General features: G+C 43.7%; 1 protein-coding gene across 3 annotated transcripts in view; it reads left to right on the top strand.

Moving 5' to 3' along the window:
* The window catches only part of LOC128694832 (uncharacterized), a 459,074-nt gene that overhangs the window by 166,587 nt on the left and 270,977 nt on the right, over positions 1–21,510 (top strand). The window contains exon 2 of one of the 3 annotated variants that reach the window (XM_053785152.2): positions 13,560–13,600. The exons of 1 other annotated variant lie outside the window; for it this stretch is intronic. The gene's annotated coding sequence lies outside the window, so the exon portion shown is untranslated. Of the gene's footprint in view, positions 1–13,559; positions 13,674–21,510 lie in introns of all 3 variants that reach the window. One more of the 3 variants, XM_053785149.2, reaches the window with a different exon arrangement.

Genomic DNA, 21,510 nt, shown 5'->3' with positions numbered 1-21,510 from the left:
CATTATACAGATGCAATTACAAATACTTATTTTATTTCTTTGCAAAGGTTACAGTGGAATTTACATTTTATTAAGTATTGTGAAGTACAGAGAAATGCACTAACATGTCGCGGCATCTCAGTCAGACTAACACGAACACTGACACACTGCTGAAAACCACACACCTTATAAAGTGGTAAATTTTATTTTTTTCATTATTTTACTTTATTACTAAAGTGACCTAGTAAAGTTAAATCTGCATCTCCACACTTGAATTTGACTCTTCATATTTTTTTAACCTTTGAAGCTCCGCCACTGAGGGTTTTTGGAAGTTATCCCAGTCATTCCAGGATGCTGGGAGTTATCCCAGCCATTCCAGGATGATGGGAGTTATCCCAGCCATTCCAGGATGATGGGAGTTATCCCAACCATTTCAGGATGCTGGGAGTTATCCCAGTCATTCCAGGATGCTGGGAGTTATCCCAGCCATTCCAGGATGATGGGAGTTATCCCAGCCATTCCAGGATGATGGGAGTTATCCCAACCATTTCAGGATGCTGGGAGTTATCCCAGCCATTCCAGGATGATGGGAGTTATCCCAGCCATTCCAGGATGATGGGAGTTATCCCAGCCATTCCAGGATGATGGGAGTTATCCCAGCCATTCCAGGATGATGGGAGTTATCCCAACCATTTCAGGATGCTGGGAGTAACCCCAGGGATTCCAGAATGCTGGAAGTTATCCCAGTCATTCCAGGATGCTGGTAGTTATCTAAATCATTCCAGGATGCTGTGAGTTATCCCACCCATTCTAGGATGCTGGGAAGACTTCGTCTTCGAGGGTGATGGACTGATTACATCGTCTTTACATCTCTACTGTTTCTGCTACCTCCTCTGTACTCGACTGAAGAAGCCACCTGTGTAGGCGAAACGTTTGGGAATAAAGATGCCTAACTGTTGCACACATATCTCATCAGCTTGTCGGTATTGTATACCATTATCATATTCAGATAGAGATATTCTACCTGGATCCACTGACTAAAACTGGAAATAATGAGGTAACAGGATGGTTGGTATTGCAGGAGTGTGTTGAGGGAGGGTAGAGTATCCCACTATCATAACACCGGCGAGGAGTGAGCTTGGGGTAGGACACAGATACAGGTGGATTGCAGGCCGGACACAATAGTGGGCTTGTGAAAGATACAGCAGAGGGCGTGACGGACACAATAGTGGGCTTGTGAAAGATACAGCAGAGGGCGTGACGGACACAATAGTGGGCTTGTGAAAGATACAGCAGAGGGCGTGTAAGTAGTAGCCAGATACAGGAAGTATCAGAACTGGCTACCTTATAACGAGTCATCTGTTAGTATAACATTTTCGCGCACATATACACGAAACAAAAATCTAGATATATATTACGATAAGATTTTGTTCAAATTTTTAACCCGGGAGAGTTAGACACCCAGGATAACCCAGGGAAGTTATTAAGAATAGTTTTTCTTATTTCCATTGTGGTCCTTCATTCTTGTCTCCCAGGATGCGACCCACACCAGTCGACTAACACCCAGGTACCTATTGCTTACTAGATGAACAGGACAACAGGTGTAAGAAATGTAATAAAGTTGGTAGAATTACCGACAATATGTAAAGTAAAAGGAGACAAGTGCAACTAATGTGACTTTTTTATTGTGGAGAGCGAAACGTTACCACAATAAAAATGTCACATTAGTTGCACTTGTACTTTTACTTTACAGGTGTAAGGAAACACGGTCAATGTTTCCACCCTTGCCAGGAATCGAACCATGGACACCCAGTGTGTGAAGCCAGAATTGAACCACATTCTTTTTTTTCTGAGTGACAAAACCAATCCATGGATTAATTTGAATATTTTCTTCACATGGGATATGAGTCACTAGACAAGAGAGAAAGAATACTGATAAGAAACGTCAAATACTCGGATAAAAACATGAGAGGAATGAGAAAATGGGAAAATATTGAAAATTTGTTTGCAGCAGGTAAGACAGCGGTAGATAAAACGGTAGATGTGCTCCAGCTAACACTTTTTTGGGTCCTAGTTCCTAGGTTTATTGTGTATGTATATACTTGTTGCGCTACCATCCACGGGGTGGATATTGTGTATGTATATAGTTGTTGCGTTACCATCCACGGGGTGGATATTGTGTATGTATATACTTGTTGCGTTACCATCCACGGGGTGGATATTGTGTATGTATATACTTGTTGCGTTACCATCCACGGGGTGGATATTGTGTATGTATATACTTGTTGCGCTACCATCCACGGGGTGGATATTGTGTATGTATATACTTGTTGCGCTACCATCCACGGGGTGGATATTGTGTATGTATATACTTGTTGCGCTACCATCCACGGGGTGGATATTGTGTATGTATATACTTGTTGCGCTACCATCCACGGGGTGGATATTGTGTATGTATATACTTGTTGCGCTACCATCCACGGGGTGGATATTGTGTATGTATATACTTGTTGCGCTACCATCCACGGGGTGGATATTGTGTATGTATATACTTGTTGCGCTACCATCCACGGGGTGGATATTGTGTATATATATACTTGTTGCGCTGCCATCCACGGGGTGGATATTGTGTATGTATATACTTGTTGCGTTACCATCCACGGGGTTACCTGGAGGTTACCTGGTTACCTGGAGGTTATTCCGGGGATCAACGCCCCCGCGGCCCGGTCCATGACCAGGCCTCCCGATGGATCAGGGCCTGATCAACTAGGCTGTTACTGCTGGCCGCACGCAGTCCAACGTACGAGCCACAGCCCGGCTGATCCGGCACTGACTTTAGGTATCTGTCCAGCTCTCTCTTGAAGGCAGCCAGGGGTTTATTGGCAATTCCCCTAATGCTTGATGGGAGGCTGTTGAACAGTTTTGGGCCCCGGACACTTATGGTGTTTTCCCTTAGTGTACCAATGGCGCCCCTACTTTTTATTGGGGGCATTTTGCATCGCCTGCCCAGTCTTTTACTTTCGTAGGGAGTGATTTCTGTGTGCAGATTTGGGACCATTCCTTCCAAGATTTTCCAAGTGTAGATTATGATATATCTCTCCCTCCTGCGTTCCAACGAGTACAAGTCAAGTGCTTCCAAGCGTTCCCAGTAGTTAAGGTGCTTGACAGAACTTATACGTGCAGTAAAGGATCTCTGTACACTCTCTAGATCTGCGATTTCACCTGCTTTGAATGGAGATGTTAATGTACAGCAGTATTCCAGCCTAGAGAGAACAAGTGATTTGAAAAGGATCATCATGGGCTTGGCATCTCTCGTTTTGAAAGTTCTCATTATCCTTCCTATCATTTTCTTTGCACGTGCGATCGTGGCACTGTTGTGATCCTTGAAAGTGAGATCCTCAGACATTACTACTCCCAGGTCCCTTACATTATTTTTCCGCTCTATTGTATGGCCGGACTCAGTAGTATACTCTGTTCTAGTTATTATCTCCTCCAGTTTTCCATAACGAAGTAGTTGGAATTTGTCCTCATTGAACATCATATTGTTTACCGTTGCCCACTGGAAAACTTTGTTTATATCTTCTTGGAGGTTAACCGCGTCCTCAGCAGATGACAGCCTCATGCAGATCCTAGTATCATCCGCAAAGGATGATACGGTGCTGTGGTGTATATCTCTGTGGATATTGTGTATGTATATAGTTGTTGCGTTACCATCCACGAGGTGGATATTGTGTATGTATATACTTGTTGCGCTACCATCCACGGGGTGGATATTGTGTATGTATATACTTGTTGCGCTACCATCCACGGGGTGGATATTGTGTATGTATATAGTTGTTGCGTTACCATCCACGGGGTGGATATTGTGTATGTATATACTTGTTGCGCTACCATCCACGGGATGGATATTGTGTATGTATATACTTGTTGCGCTACCATCCACGGGGTGGATATTGTGTATGTATATACTTGTTGCGTTACCATCCACGGGGTGGATATTGTGTATGTATATACTTGTTGCGCTACCATCCACGGGGTGGATATTGTGTATGTATATACTTGTTGCGCTACCATCCACGGGGTGGATATTGTGTATGTATATACTTGTTGCGCTACCATCCACGGGGTGGATATTGTGTATGTATATACTTGTTGCGCTACCATCCACGGGGTGGATATTGTGTATGTATATACTTGTTGCGCTACCATCCACGGGGTGGATATGAGTTGTGCAATAAACTAGCAGCTTCGTTGGGAAAATATAATCTTCGAAAAATCTGAGAGTGATCTTGATGAATATGAACTAGGTAGCGTTCCCATCAGTGTACACTCACAAAGTGTACACTTACCATGTGTACACGCATCAAGGTACGTTCACCAAGTGTACATGCATGAGTGTACACTCATCCAGAGTGAATGTTGTCTGGTTACTCTCGTTTGTTATATATTTCGCTGTTTTTTTTTTTCTTATTTGTATTTAAATATACATTTCATAAGAGGAGGTGGGAAGTGTTCAGCAGTCAACTACTGCAGCAGCAGCAGCAGCAGCAGGAGGAGGTGGGAAGTGTTCAGCAGTCAACTACTGCAGTAGCAGCAGGAGGTGAGAAGTGTTCAGCAGTCAACTACTGCAGCAGCAGCAGCAGGAGGAGGTGGGAAGTGTTCAGCAGTCAACTACTGCAGCAGCAGCAGCAGGAGGAGGTGGGAAGTGTTCAGCAGTCAACTACTGCAGTAGCAGCAGGAGGTGAGAAGTGTTCAGCAGTCAACTACTGCAGCAGCAGCAGCAGGAGGAGGTGGGAAGTGTTCAGCAGTCAACTACTGGAGCAGCAGGAGGAGGAGGTGGGAAGTGTTCAGCAGTCAACTACTGCAGCAGCAGCAGGAGGTGAGAAGTGTTCAGCAGTCAACTACTGCAGCAGCAGAAGCAGGAGGTGGGAAGTGTTCAGCAGTCAACTACTGCAGCAGCAGCAGCAGGAGGTGGGAAGTGTTCAGCAGTCAACTACTGCAGCAGCAGCAGCAGGAGGTGGGAAGTGTTCAGCAGTCAACTACTGCAGTAGCAGCAGGAGGTGAGAAGTGTTCAGCAGTCAACTACTGCAGCAGCAGCAGCAGGAGGTGAGAAGTGTTCAGCAGTCAACTACTGCAGCAGCAGAAGCAGGAGGTGGGAAGTGTTCAGCAGTCAACTACTGCAGCAGCAGCAGCAGCAGCAGCAGCAGCAGCAGGAGGTGAGAAGTGTTCAGCAGTCAACTACTGCAGCAGCAGCAGCAGCAGCAGGAGGAGGTGGGAAGTGTTCAGCAGTCAACTACTGCAGTAGCAGCAGGAGGTGAGAAGTGTTCAGCAGTCAACTACTGCAGCAGCAGCAGGAGGTGAGAAGTGTTCAGCAGTCAACTACTGGAGCAGCAGGAGGAGGAGGTGGGAAGTGTTCAGCAGTCAACTACTGCAGCAGCAGCAGCAGCAGCAGGAGGAGGTGGGAAGTGTTCAGCAGTCAACTACTGCAGCAGCAGCAGGAGGTGAGAAGTGTTCAGCAGTCAACTACTGCAGCAGCAGAAGCAGGAGGTGGGAAGTGTTCAGCAGTCAACTACTGCAGCAGCAGCAGCAGCAGCAGCAGCAGCAGCAGCAGCAGCAGCAGCAGCAGCAGCAGGAGGTGAGAAGTGTTCAGCAGTCAACTACTGCAGCAGCAGCAGGAGGTGAGAAGTGTTCAGCAGTCAACTACTGCAGCAGCAGAAGCAGGAGGTGGGAAGTGTTCAGCAGTCAACTACTGCAGCAGCAGCAGCAGCAGCAGGAGGTGAGAAGTGTTCAGCAGTCAACTACTGCAGCAGCAGCAGGAGGTGAGAAGTGTTCAGCAGTCAACTACTGCAGCAGCAGCAGGAGGTGGGAAGTGTTCAGCAGTCAACTACTGCAGCAGCAGCAGGAGGTGAGAAGTGTTCAGCAGTCAACTACTGCAGCAGCAGCAGGAGGTGGGAAGTGTTCAGCAGTCAACTACTGCAGCAGCAGCAGGAGGTGAGAAGTGTTCAGCAGTCAACTACTGCAGCAGCAGCAGCAGCAGGAGGTGGGAAGTGTTGAGCAGAGATCAACAAAGTACTACCCTGTAGCACTGTCATCATGTTCTTCTTGATAAATTATAGCATGGTGACCCCGCTAAGTGGCAGGTGTGGTAATGCTTCACTTACCATGATATATCTCTGTACTCGCCCACCTACAATGGCGGGGGGTCGAGTCTACGCTTCCGGGATGTGCGTCACTTCTCTTATGGAGGATCAAGCCTAAGTGTTCTTAATGAAAAAAAATATTTCCCTCCTTTAAGAGAGGTTCCTTGATACTAGTGAGAGGCTTTTGATCCGAGAAATTGGACCTGTGCCTCTCATTGCTCTTCTCCCTATTCTCTCTATGACCCCTACGGGGTTAGCGCTCCTAAAATTAGTATGAGAATAATGATTCATGGGATTGAAGCTGCCGTCCCCTTACTCGGATCAAACCTAAATGACTCTTATTTCCCCAGATGCTGTATGACTTATCTAACAATCTATACATATTTATCCTCAGGATCTATCATCTATTCCCATTTATCCCAGGATCTATCATATATCCACATTTATCCCAGGATCTACCATCTATCCACATTATCCCAGGATTTACCATCTATCCACATTTATCCCAGGATCTATCATCTATCTCCATTACCCCAGGATCTGTCATATATCCATATTTATCCCAGGATCTATCATCTATCCATATTTATCCCAGGATCTATCATCTGTCTACATCTGTCCCAGGATCTCCCTTCCCTTCATCTCTGTCCATGACTAACATGTATCCATCAAGGCAGGTTGTTGCTGGCTAGCCTGGTATACCAGTTGACAGGTGTCGGGACAACCACATAAGGAATATTTAAGACAAGGAAAACGTAAACAAGTGTTGAGTGATGACTGTTTCTGGTGTGTGATGACTGCGCTGCAGATGTTGTGTGATGACTGCGCTGCAGATGTTGTGTGATGACTGCGCTGCAGATGTTGTGTGATGACTGCGCTGCAGATGTTGTGTGATGACTGCGCTGCAGATGTTGTGTGATAACTGTGTGCTGCAGTTGTTGTGTGATGACTGTGTGTTGCAGATGTGCGGTGAAAGTTCTCTGTACATTCTCCAGGTCTGCTATTTTGGCTGCCTTACAAGAGACTGTTGATGTGAAATAATGTTCCAGTTTAGAGAATAAGTAAATTAAACAGCAGGATCATTGGCTTGGCATGTCTTGTTTTGAAGGTTCCTCTTACCCATCCTGTACTTTTCCTTGCGGTTCTGATAATGGCATTGTTGTCATTATTGAAAATGAGATCTGAAATTATTCCTCCTAAATGCTTCACATTAAACTTTAGCTCTGTGGAGTGGTTTGAGTGTTTTATACTCCGTTCCAGTTTGTATTTACCCAGTCTTTCCATAACTGAGCAACTGAAACTTGTGTTCATTAAATATCATGTTCGGTAAAAGGACACAAGTACAACTAATGTGACTCTTTATTGTGGCAACGTTTCGCTCTTCAGGAGCTTTGTCAAGCCGTTTCAGCTAACATATTGTCGGTAATTCTACCAACATTATTACAAATATCATGCTGTTGTCAGTGACCCACAGGAAGACTTGGTTTGTATCAGCTTACAGATTTGCTGTGTCCTCAATGGATGCATTTCTCGTACAAATTCTAATCAAGTTTTATCGAAGGAGTGAGAGAATAGCTCAATTTCCTTGAATAAAGAGCCCTTTACCAGTTTGTAGAGCTCCAGACCACAAAGGTAACTAGCTGCACTTGTAATCACCACCATTCATAACCATGGTGATGCATAGACAAGAGACGCCTTTGAAGGTGTGTGTGTGTGTGTGTGTGTGTGTGTGTTAGAATGATGTTTACCCGGCAGGCATGAAAGAAGCCTGAAGGCGCCTCTGCTGGTGGACACGGGAGTCTAGGTGGGTGGTTAGTGAGACAGTTGCCTCTACCTGTTATTGTTGTTGATTCTGAGGGGTGATGGATCGCCGCGCGGCCCGTTTCCCCACAGGTTCACTGATAACACTGGGAAAACGAGTAACATAATTACTGTTGTTAACACTCCGTATGTGGGAGTGCATGAGTCAGGATATGATTTCATGAAGGACCAAATCAATAATAAACAAAGAGAAACTTTGGTAAAGTGTTGAGGGTTGGAGGTTTTAAGTGGCAGGGGCTTGGGCATCTAGCAGGCGTGTGTGTGTGTGTATTGGATGGGAGTGAAAAGAAATGATTTTTAGGATTGGACGTGCTGTTGGGGTATTAGCACGGTAATATTTGTGAAGGGATTCAGGGAGACCAGTTAACCGGTCTTGAGTCCTGAAGATGGGAATTACAGTGCCTGCATTCTAAAAGACCGGTGAGGATATTGCAGTTCAGAGAGTCATGTGAACTGTGACGTCACCATTGTTCCAGCAAGACAGTTATTGAACGAATAATGATGAAATATGTGTTTACATATTTTGGGTCACCTTACCTCGGTGGGAGACGTCCGGTTGGGGGGATACGCTTGATAATAGTATCTACGATAGTTCTATGAAGAGCATGATAGTTCTGTAAACAAACACGATAGTTCTACAAACAGGATAGATCTATACACAAACACGATGGTTCCGTAAACAAACAGGACAGTTCTGTACACAAACACGATAGTTCTGTAAACAAACACGACAGTGTTGTAAACAAGGAGAGGTGCCGTGTTGCTACTTTATGAAAGATGGTGGTCTCTTCTTCCTGCCGCAATCTTCCTCGTGGATTATCCTCTATCTCCTCCTCCTCCTCCTCCTCTTCCGCCTGTTCCAAGGACGTCAGTTTCATTATCAAGGACGTTACGTTACCAAGGTCGAGAGTCTCGTTACCAAGGACGTGAACTCTTTTTCCCCGGAATTTCAGGAGAAAAAATACAAATTAATTTATATTCAGAATTTCTCTTGACAACTTTTTGCTGAATATATAAATATTTTGACGTGACGTTTATGCCAAGTATTCTAGACTAGCAAATGTAAACAAGGTGTAAACAGGGTGAGGTCACTTAACATGTTGTTTACAACTCGCTGCATGAGTGCACTATATTGATGTTAAAATAGTGCAGAGATTTATGAGCAGCTGTATATGTAACCTTTTCAGTTTTTTGAACAGTGAGGGCCAGTTAGGACCAGCCAGGGCCGTCCAGGGTCACTTGTGCTCTGCTTGATCTCACATTCTTTACCGCTGCGAGCTTCCTTCATGTCAGTCCTCAACGTGTGATGCTGGTAACTAGCATAATATCTTCGTTCGTTGTTATTGCAGTACTCTGCCTTGATGTGTATCGTGTCTGCCTCACCTCTGCACTGAAGGAGTGTGATGGATAAAAGTGTTTTTTACCTGAGATTGCTTCTCTTTAAGATTGTTTAATTTATGTTAAGCGCTAAATCATGGGGGGTCATTCAGTGCAAGACGAGTGCAAGTTTGATCCTTCGTCTCCTGAACGCAAGACAAACGATTTTCCTGTTTATATTCACCTAGTTGAATAGTTATAACCTTACGAGTGGTCAGAGGCGCCTCGCGATCACTTCTCAAGTAAATATTCCAGAAATATGATAGAAAATGTGATATATTAAAGCATAGAAAAGTTAAAAAAATGAACACGTTAAGTCTAAAAATCAAACATGTATTCCACGCCCGTCTTGAAGACCTCACTATACAAAACGTCAATTAACGCTTCTTTCTTAGTTTTCTGCTGATGAGAGTAGAAGTGCGATTGATATACCTTATTTGTAGTTTTTTCTATATACTGTACGGTACTCTTCGGTTGATTCCCTTGTGTAGTGAGTGCTACGTCCAAGGAAGGCAGTGTGTCATCTTCCTCCTCGAAGGTGAGATACACAGAAAACTCTGCCTGGCATACCTGTTCTTGGAAGTATTGTAAGTTGAAGCGCCTGAATATAATAAATGAGATCTAATTTGCATATCTCTAATCCTAGTGGTGTTGTTGAAGCGGTCTTTCTCTAAATATTCTTCAGTGTATCTCCTCCCAGTAACCGAAGTGGTCTTTATATAAGTGCTCTTCAATGTACCTCCTCCCAGTGATCTTGCTGAAGCGGTCTTTCGTTAAAGTTAAAATAAAACTCCATTTACCCACATAATGTCTGTGCTCTGCACACCCTCAGTGGTAAAGACAGACTGGGGAAAATAAAGTTGTGTCGTGGCTATATAAGAAACCAATGGTATGGTCTATGGGGACACTTGTTAAAAAAGGAGGTCACGTCTAGTTTCTTGTTCCTGATGTTGATGCATTAGTCTAGAGATGACATCACCGGAATGACGAAAGTGGGATTGACAGATGGTCCCTAGTAATTGTGATAAACATTTATCAAGCACTCCTACCAGTGATGATAATGATAATAATAATAATAATAATAATAATAATAATAATAATAATAATAATAATATTATTATTATTATTATAATAATAATAATAATAATAATAATAATAATAATAATAATAATATTATTATTATTATTATTATTATTATTATTATTATTATTATTAATACAAGAAGGAAAGTGTGTGGACACTGCAATTGTTGTGACAGAGGCAAGGTTTCCACCCTGAGTTGGTAATTGTGGCGACAAGAATGATTGTGTATCGTCTTGGCAGTTGTGAGACGAGGGAGAGGGACAGGCTTCCCTGCCTGTTTGGTAATTATGACGACGGTGTGGAGGCTTCTCCTGCAGGTAAACACCTGAAGGAGGCTTCTTCGCCTACACCTCCTCCTCCTGCTGCTGCTGCTGCTGCTGCTGCTGCTGCTGCTGCTGCTGCTGCTGCTGCTGCTGCTGCTGCTGCTGCTGCTGCTGCTGCTGCTGCTGCTGCTGCTGCTGCTGCTGCTGCTGCTGCTGCTGCTGCTGCTGCTGCTGCTGCTGCTGCTGCTGCTGCTGCTGCTGCTGCTGCTGCTGCTGCTGCTGCTGCTGCTGCTGCTGCTGCTGCTGCTGCTGCTGCTGCTGCTGCTGCTGCTGCTGCTGCTGCTGCTGCTGCTGCTGCTGCTGCTGCTGCTGCTGCTGCTGCTGCTGCTGCTGCTGCTGCTGCTGCTGCTGCTGCTGCTGCTGCTGCTGCTGCTGCTGCTGCTGCTGCTGCTGCTGCTGCTGCTGCTGCCGCCGCCGCTGCCGTCGCCGCCGCCGCTGCTGCCGCCGCCGCCGTCGTTTCTCGTTTATCACATTTTCTGTTATTGTTGTGGCGTGATAGTTTGTGTTTACGAAGTATTTATGGTGTAAATGTAATGTTTTTATGGTGGTGTGTTCACTTACAGGATTAAGTGGTACTACACAATAAAATCTCGTTGATTATTATGTCTTTCCTGTGTGAGTGAACATCATATCTGTAGTATTCTGTGATAGCCAGTCTCCTTCTCTTATCTCTGACTATCTTAATGAGACCACTGTCTTTGACTAGTGTATCCTCTGACCTGGTCTGCTTAGAACATTTCCTAACCACGAGGCTCACATCTACCACAGTCGTGTTCTCATACACGTACTTAAACTATACACCTAGAAGCGACACTGTTCAATAAATACACTTAGAAATACTTTTCTTGATGTATACGCTCTGTAATATATATACTATTGTAGGAGACACATTCCTCTTCGTATATATACGCTGAGAAATATATATATATATATATATATATATATATATATATATATATATATATATATATATATATATATATATATATATATACATAGGTCGTGCCGAATAGTCAGAACTTGCGATCTTGGCTTAGATAGCAACGCTCATCTTGCCATATAGGACAAGTGAAAATTTGTGTATGCAATAATTTCGCCAAAATCATTCTGAACCTAACGAAAAAGTTATATTTCACTGTGTTTGTTTAGTATCAAATTATTGTAAACAAATCTAAAATATATTTAGTTGGGTTAGGCTAAAATAAATTGCTCTTGTTATAATAAGGTTAGGTAAGTTCTCTAAGATTCTTTTGGTGCAAAATTAAAAATTTTTACATTAACATTAATGAAAAAAATATATATTTAAACGTATAAGAGAAAATTTTAGAAAGGAATTAATTTTAAATGAGTTCTTGCTAATTGACCAGTTTTACATATTCGGCACAAAACACACACACACACACACACACACACACACACACACACACACACATATATATATATATATATATATATAGGGAGGAGGTACCACCTCTAGAACTTTACTGGTGGCCCCTCATCCTCAGAGAAGACAATATTTTCTTCTCCTACCATCCCCTATATTTTTATGCTACATGCTAACTTTATTAATAGACAGAATACATTGATATAAAACATAAATGTGAATACATTGGTACAATATATCAAAGGTTATGAATCTCCTCCACCTCCTTCGAAGCCGGACACGAGCCCAGTATACAGCATGCATTTCCCCTCTGGATGGCCACACTGAGGCGCTGGAACGTGAAAGTGGCTGCTCTTGGGTCCCTAGTGATGTTGATGAGTCTGGAACCCTGTTCTTTAAGCAAAACAACTACCGGAGGGGGAGAGTAGCATCCTGTATCGCTTGGTTTGCGATATTTGCATAATATATATATATATATATATATATATATATATATATATATATATATATATATATATATATATATATATATATATATATATATATATATATATATATATATATATATATATATATATATATATATATATATATATATATATATATATATATATATATAGTGTGTGATATTTGTTTACTGTGATCATATTATATACATACATATATGTCATGCCTAATATGTGAAACTTGCGATTTTGGTTTAAATAGCAGCGCTATTCTTGTCGAATAAGGCAAGCGAAAATTTGTCTATGCAATAATTTCGCAAAAATCATTGTGAAATTAAGGAAAAAACTATATTTCATTGTGTTTGTTTATTATTAAATGAAACCATACAACGGGCAGGGATAGAACTCGCGATCAGAAAGTCATAAAAATGTCCCTGCGCGTAGTGTGATCTGTTTGCAATCGTGTCATTACGATTTCGTGAGTTATTATTAAATTATTGTAAACTTATATAAAATAAATTTAGTTGGATTAGGCTAAATTAAATTGCACTTGCTATAATAAGGTTAGGTAAGTTTCCTAAGGTTCTTTTGGTACAAAACCATTAATTTTTATATTAACATAATGAAAAACAATATATCTTTAAATGTATAAGAGAAAATTATAGAAAGTACTTAATTTTAAATGAGTTCTTGCTAACTGACCAGTTTTGCCTATTCGGCACGACATATGTGTGTGTGTGTGTGTGTGTGTGTGTGTGTGTGTGTGTGTGTGTCTGTCTGTCTGTCTGTCTGTCTATGTCTGTGTCTGTGTCTGTCTATGTTTGTGTCTGTGTCTGTGTCTGTGTGTGTCTGTGTCTGTATCTGTGTGTGTATGGTCAGCTTTGATTCGAAATCACATTAATAAGGTGGCATAGTACCTTTCGATGTATATATATTGAGAAATGCATGATTTTTGGTACATATATAATGATAGATGCACACCTCTTGATGCATATATCCCTTACAGGTACATGTGGCTACCACGGCTCTCTACAACAGTGGTGCGCTGTGAGTACACCCTGTAGTACACTCTGTGGTGCACCCTGTGATCACACGCCAGTGTAACTTACAACTCAAGCAGGTATACTATAGAGATCTGGAACACATCAAATATACAGGTAGCTGCCAGGGGGTGGGTTCACTGCCCAATTGTTGAACACCTGTGTGTGTGTGTGTGTGTGTGTTCTCACCTAGTTGTACCCACCTATTTGAGGTTGCGGGGGTCGAGTTCGAGCTCCTGGCCCCGCCTCTTCACTGATCGCTACTAGGTTACTCTCCCTGAACCGTGAGCTTTATCATACCTCTGCTTAAAGCTATGTATGGATCCTGCCTCCACTACATCGCTTCCCAAACTATTCCACTTACTGACTACTCTGTGGCTGAAGAAATACTTCCTAACATCCCTGTGATTCATCTGTGTCTTCAACTTCCAACTGTGTCCCCTTGTTACTGTGTCCAATCTCTGGAACATCCTGTCTTTGTCCACCTTGTCAATTCCTCTCAGTATTTTGTATGTCGTTATCATGTCCCCCCTATCTCTCCTGTCCTCCAGTGTCGTCAGGTTGATTTCCCTTAACCTCTCCTCGTAGGACATACCTCTTAGCTCTGGGACTAGTCTTGTTGCAAACCTTTTGCACTTTCTCTAGTTTCTTTACGTGCTTGGCTAGGTGTGGGTTCCAAACTGGTGCCGCATACTCCAATATGGGCCTAACGTACACGGTGTACAGGGTCCTGAACGATTCCTTATTAAGATGTCAGAATGCTGTTCTGAGGTTTGCTAGGCGCCCATATGCTGCAGCAGTTATTTGGTTGATGTGCGCTTCAGGAGATGTGCCTGGTGTTATACTCACCCCAAGATCTTTTTCCTTAAGTGAGGTTTGTAGTCTCTGGCCCCCTAGACTGTACTCCGTGTGCGGTCTTCTTTGCCTTTCCCCAATCTTCATGACTTTGCACTTGGTGGGGTTGAACTCCAGGAGCCAATTGCTGGACCAGGTCTGCAGCCTGTCTAGATCTCCCTGTAATTCTGCCTGGTCTTCAACCGAATGAATTCTTCTCATCAACTTCACGTCATCTGCAAACAGGGACACTTCGGAGTCTATTCCTTCCGTCATGTCGTTCACAAATACCAGAAACAGCACTGGTCCTAGGACTGACCCCTGTGGGACCCCGCTGGTCACAGGTGCCCACTCTGACACCTCGCCACGTACCATGACTCGCTGCTGTCTTCCTGACAAGTATTCTCTGATCCATTGTAGTTCCTTCCCTGTTATCCCTGCTTAGTCCTCAAGTTTTTGCACTAATCTTTTGTGTGAAAGTGTGTCAAACGCCTTCTTGCAGTCCAAGAAAATTCAATCCACCCATCCCTCTCTCTCTCTTGTCTTACTGCTGTCACCATGTCATAGAACTCCAGTAGGTTTGTGACACAGGATTTCCCGTCCCTGAAACCATGTTGGCTGCTGTTGATGAGATCATTCCTTTCTAGGTGTTCCACCACTCTTCTCCTGATAATCTTCTCCATGACTTTGCATACTATACATGTTAGTGACACTGGTCTGTAGTTTAGTGCTTCATGTCTGTCTCCTTTTTTAAATATTGGGACTACATTTGCTGTCTTCCATGCCTCAGGCAATCTCCCTGTTTCGATAGATGTATTGAATATTGTTGTTAGGGGTACACATAGCGCCTCTGCTCCCTCTCTCAGCACCCATGGAGAGATGTTATCCGGCCCCATTGCCTTTGAGGTATCTAGCTCACTCAGAAGCCTCTTCACTTCTTCCTTGGTTGTGTGTACTGTGTCCAGCACTTGGTGGTGTGCCCCACCTCTCCGTCTTTCTGGAGCCCCTTCTGTCTCCTCTGTGAACACTTCTTTGAATCTCTTGTTGAGTTCCTCACATACTTCACGGTCATTTCTTGTTGTCTCTCCTCCTTCCTTCCTTAGCCTGATTACCTGGTCCTTTGTTGTTTTCCTCCTGATGTGGCTGTATAACAGCTTCGGGTCAGATTTGGCTTTTTTATTTATTTATTTATTTATTTATTTATTAATTTAAACATGATACAGTGAAGTACAAAGGAATACAGTTATTACAGTGCAACATGCCAAAGCCCCTTGTATGCGGAGCATTATGAGCAGGCTTAAAATTAACTTAAGATTAACTAAGCAATGATTTTTAAGTGGTAAAAACATTATTGTAAACGTAACAATTTAGCACAAATGAGTATTACAAAGACAGGTCATATGGTCATTTACTGTGTTGCTGAACATTCAGTAGAATGGAGTATTCTGTTAGGTAATGTAATTAAAAAATAAAGTTTGATTGGGTAACAGGTTAGACATTTATGAGATACAATAATGAGAAACATTTACGAGATACAATTTATGAGATACAATTATTCAGTATTTATTTAGTTGTGGGTGAGTAAGTGATTTTTGAGAAGAGACTTGAATTTATAAACAGACAGTGTTTCTTTTATATTCACAGGTAATGAATTCCAGATTTTAGGGCCTTTTATGTGCACTGAGTTTTTGCATAACGTGAGATGGACATGAGGAACATCAAAGAGTGATCTGTGCCTTGTGTTATGGTCATGTGTTCTGTTGAGGTTGGTAAGGAGACGTTTGAGGGGAGGGTTTATATCAGAGTTAAGTGTTCTATGAATGTAATAGGTGCAGTAATAAATATGGATGTTTTGTATGGTGAGTAGGTTTAGAGTTTTGAATATTGGTGGAGTGTGCTGCCTGTAGTGGGAATTTGTTATCATTCTAACTGCAGCCTTTTGTTGGGTAATTAATGGTCTGAGATGGTTTATTGTTGTTGAGCCCCATGCACAAATTCCATAGGTGAGATAGGGGTAAATAAGTGAGTGATATAGGGCCAGGAGGGCTGACTGTGGAACATAGTACCGTATCTTCGATAATATGCCTACGGTCTTGGAATTTTTTTTTGGAAATTTGTTGTATATGTGTTTGAAATTTGAGTCTATTATCAAGGTGGATTCCTGAGAATTTTCCCTCTGGATTTTGTGATAGGTGATTCGTTTATCATTATGTTAAGAGGGACGTCTGTAGCTCTGTTACCAAACTGAATGAACTAGGTTTTGTCAATGTTTAGAGTAAGTTTGTTAGTACTCATCCAGGTAGATATTTTCTGTAATTCGGTATTTACAGTATTGGCTAGCGTGACTGGGCTCGGGTGAGAGAAGACGTATGTAGTGTCATCTGCGAATAGTGTGCGTTTGAGTAGTTGCGATGCATTACGACATAGCAGCTTTCGCTGCTATGTCGTTTTCATATTGTCGTTGGGCCTCCCTTCTTATCTGTGCATATTCATTTCTGGCTCTACGACTGCTCTCCTTATTCTCCTGGGTCCTTTGCCTTGTATATTTCTTCCATTCCCTAGCACACTTGGTTTTGCCTCCCTGCACCTTTTGGTGAACCATGGGCTCATCCTGGCTTTTTCATTAGTCCTGTTACCCGTGGGTACAAACCTCTCCTCAGCCTCCTTGCACATTGTTGTGTGTGTGTGTGTGTGTGTGTGTGTGTGTGTGTGTGTGTGTGTGTGTGTGTGTGTGTGTGTGTGTGTGTGTGTGTGTGTGTGTGTGTGTGCACTCACCTGGAGCACAATACATCACTGTACTGAGTGCTTCTTTGGCTTCCAGTCACTGGCTGTAGAACACCACCCTCACAATAGGTAGACTTTGACTACATAATGAAACATTACCCATGTGATAGATTTTGGATGCATATAGGGGAAATTTCACGTGCGCGATAGATTTTGGGTGCGCAGGGAAGGTATCAATCTAAGATTGAGAATTGCTGGTGCTTGTTGTAGTAAAGATGTCCACGAGGTTGAAGGCTGAGGCGAGAACAGTGTTTGTTTGTAAGGAACCTTGACCTTTATCACATGGCTCAAGTTTGTGTACACTCATTGTGTTAGTGTAGTGATGTACTTGTGTGGTGATGCTGGGTGGTGAACCATGGTGATGCTGGGTGGTGAACCATGGTGATGCTGGGTGGTGAACCATGGTGATGCTGGGTGGTGAACCATGGTGATGCTGGGTGGTGAACCATGGTGATGCTGGGTGGTGAACCATGGTGATGCTGGGTGGTGAACCATGGTGATGCTGGGTGGTGAACCATGGTGATGCTGGGTGGTGAACCATGGTGATGCTGGGTGGTGAACCATGGTGATGCTGGGTGGTGAACCATGGTGATGCTGGGTGGTGAACCATGGTGATGCTGGGTGGTGAACCATGGTGATGCTGGGTGGTGAACCATGGTGATGCTGGGTGGTGAACCATGGTGATGCTGGGTGGTGAACCATGGTGATGCTGGGTGGTGAACCATGGTGATGCTGGGTGGTGAACCATGGTGATGCTGGGTGGTGAACCATGGTGATGCTGGGTGGTGAACCATGGTGATGCTGGGTGGTGAACCATGGTGATGCTGGGTGGTGAACCATGGTGATGCTGGGTGGTGAACCATGGTGATGCTGGGTGGTGAACCATGGTGATGCTGGGTGGTGAACCATGGTGATGCTGGGTGGTGAACCATGGTGATGCTGGGTGGTGAACCATGGTGATGCTGGGTGGTGAACCATGGTGATGCTGGGTGGTGAACCATGGTGATGCTGGGTGGTGAACCATGGTGATGCTGGGTGGTGAACCATGGTGATGCTGGGTGGTGAACCATGGTGATGCTGGGTGGTGAACCATGGTGATGCTGGGTGGTGAACCATGGTGATGCTGGGTGGTGAACCATGGTGATGCTGGGTGGTGAACCATGGTGATGCTGGGTGGTGAACCATGGTGATGCTGGGTGGTGAACCATGGTGATGCTGGGTGGTGAACCATGGTGATGCTGGGTGGTGAACCATGGTGATGCTGGGTGGTGAACCATGGTGATGCTGGGTGGTGAACCATGGTGATGCTGGGTGGTGAACCACCTCGTGCCGGCACACACATCTGAGTGCGCCGGCAATCGGATGAAACATTAAGACGTGTTTCCTTAAGACACCTGCTGTCCCTGTTCACCTGTCAGTAAAATAGGTACCTGGGTGTTAGTAGACTGGTGTGGGTCGCATCCCCGGGATAAAAAATGACCTAATTTGCCCGAAATGCTCTGCATAACAAAGGGCTTTCTGTATAGTAGCATGTCATTGATATCAACTAGGCCTATATACCTTGTAAATGTAGAAATAAAGATTATTATTATTTAGTGTTGATCAGCAGGATGGTGCTGCTGAGCACAGGAAGATCACGTGCATGCTAGTGCCTTTCTTTTCTTCTTATCAATATTTTAATTACATGTAAACTACATTTTGTATACTACACAAAGACATTGTTTGAATCACCAGTACCACGACGTCCTTATAGGATGGAAGACCCTCGGCTCCTGAGAGAAGCATGCCATGGGTTTCCTCAAAGAGCTGGGTTGCAAAGTCATCGAAACCACCAGTGATCGTGTCTCCTCCAGCGCCTCATTGTGGTGATCCAGAAAGGGAATGCCTGTTACATTTTGGGCTCCCAACCAGAGTTTGAAAAGCTTCTTAACTTAAAGTTAGAGTTTCCACATTCCTTGCGATTGTATATGTAAGCTCCTAAATCATTGTCGCCATCACTGTGTAACTACAGATTTCATTTTATTATTGAAATAAAGGGTTTAAAAATACCCACACAGCTATATACATATATATATATATATATATATATATATATATATATATATATATATATATATATATATATATATATATATATATATATTAGGGATCTTATATGTGAAAAATGTAATGTTTATGAAGGGATTGGAACAAATAGGTTAGCCTATCTGCTGTATCTTCGTTTAGTGTCTTCCACTGTTTACTACTCTGAGTTTCCTTGAAAGATATTTCTTAAGTGCCAATGGCCATTGTATATGTATATTTACTCGCCAGCTTGTACTCACCGATTTGTGCTTGCTGGATTGAAGCCTCAGCTCCCGGCCCCGCCTCCTAGACCACCTTGATCGACAACACTGATTTCTGGCCTCTTGGGCCTTGTCATATCTACTCTTGAAGCTATGTGCGTGCTTGTGTATGTGGTTGGTTGTGTGGGTGCGTGTGGTTGGTGTGTGTGTGGTTGGTGTGTGTGGTTGGTGTGTGTGTGTGTGTACTCACCTAATTGTGGTTGCAGGGGTCGAGACTCAGCTCCTGGCCTCGCCTCTTCACTGATCGCTACTAGGACCTTTCTCTCTCTGCTCCCTGAACTTTGTCATACCTCGTCTTAAAGTTATGTATGGTTCCTGCCTCCACTACATCACTTCCTAGGCTATTCCACTTCCTGACGACTCTACGACTGAGGAAATACTTCCTAACATCCCTGTGACTCGTCTGAGTCTTCAGACTCCAATTGTGACCCCTTGTTGCTCTGTCCCCTCTCTGGAACATCCTGTCTCTGTCCACCTTATCTATTCCTCACAGTATTTTGTATGTCGTTATCATGTCTGCCCTGACCCTCCTGTCCTCCAGTGTCGTCAGGCCGATTTCCCTCAACCTTTCTTCGTAGGACATTCCCCTGAGCTCCGGAACTATCCTTGTTGCAAACCTTTGTATTTTCTCTAATTTCTTGACGTGCTTGACCAAGTGTGGGTTCGAAACTGGTGCTGCATACTCCAGTATGGGCCTGACGTACACAGTGTACAGTGTCTTGAACGATTCCTTACTATGGTATCGGAGCGCTATTTTTAGGTTTGCCAGGTGCCCATATGCTACAGCAATTATCTGGTTGATGTGTGCCTCCGGAGACGTGCTCGGTGTTTTGGTCACCCCAAGATCTTTCTCCTTGAGTGAGGTTTGCAGTCTTTGTCCACCTAGCCTATACTCTGCCTGCGGTCTTTTTTGCCCTTCTCCGATCTTCATGACTTTGCATTTGGCAGGGTTGAATTCGAGAAGCCAGTTGCTGGACCATGTGTCCAGCCTGTCCAGGTCTCTTTGTAGTCCTGCCTGATCCTCATCCGATTTAATTCTCCTCATTAACTTCACATCATCTGTGAACAGGGATACTTCAGAGTCTATCCCTTCTATCATGTCATTCACATATACCAAAAATAGCACTGGTCCTAGGACCGACCCCTGTGGGACCCCGCTCGTCACAGGTGCCCACTGTGATACCTCATCACGTACCATGACTCGTTGTTGCCTCCCTGTCAGGTATTCTCTGATCCATTGCAGTTCCCTTCCTGTTATACGCGCCTGATATGTGTGTGTGTGTGTACTCACCTATTTGTACTCACCTATTTGTGGTTGCAGGGGTCGATTCATAGCTCCTGGCCCCGCCTCCTCACTGATTGCTACTAGGTCTTCTCTCTCCCTGCTTCATGAGCTTTATCAAACCTCGTCTTAAAACTATGTATGGTTCCCGCCTCCACTACGTCACTTTCTAGGCTATTCCACTGCCTGACTACTCTGTGACTGAAGAAATACTTCCTAGCATCCCTTTGATTCATCTGAGTCTTCAACTTCCAATTGTGACCTCTCGTTTCTGTGTCCCATCTCTGGAACATCCCGTCTTTGTCCACCTTGTGTATTCTGCGCAGTATTTTATATGTCGTTATCATGTCTCCCCTGACCCTCGTGTCCTCCAGTGTCGTCAGGCCGATTTCGCTCAACGATTCTTCGTAGGACAATCCCCTTAGCTCTAGGACTAGTCTTGTTGCAAACCTTTGCACTTTCTCTAATTTCCTGACGTGCTTGACCAGGTGTGGAGTCCAAACTGGTGCTGCATACTCCAGTATGGGCCTGACGTAAATGGTGTAAAGAGTCTTGAACGATTCCTTACTGAAGTATCGGAACGCTATTCTTAGGTTTGCCAGACGCCAGTACGCTTCAGCAGTTATCTGATTGATGTGCGCATCAGGAAATGTGCTCGGTGTTATACTCACC

This window comes from Cherax quadricarinatus, chromosome 45 (assembly GCF_038502225.1).
Source record: "Cherax quadricarinatus isolate ZL_2023a chromosome 45, ASM3850222v1, whole genome shotgun sequence".
In the NCBI taxonomy this organism is placed as follows: Eukaryota; Metazoa; Arthropoda; class Malacostraca; order Decapoda; family Parastacidae; genus Cherax; species Cherax quadricarinatus.
This window is presented reverse-complemented; position numbering and strand designations above follow the sequence as displayed.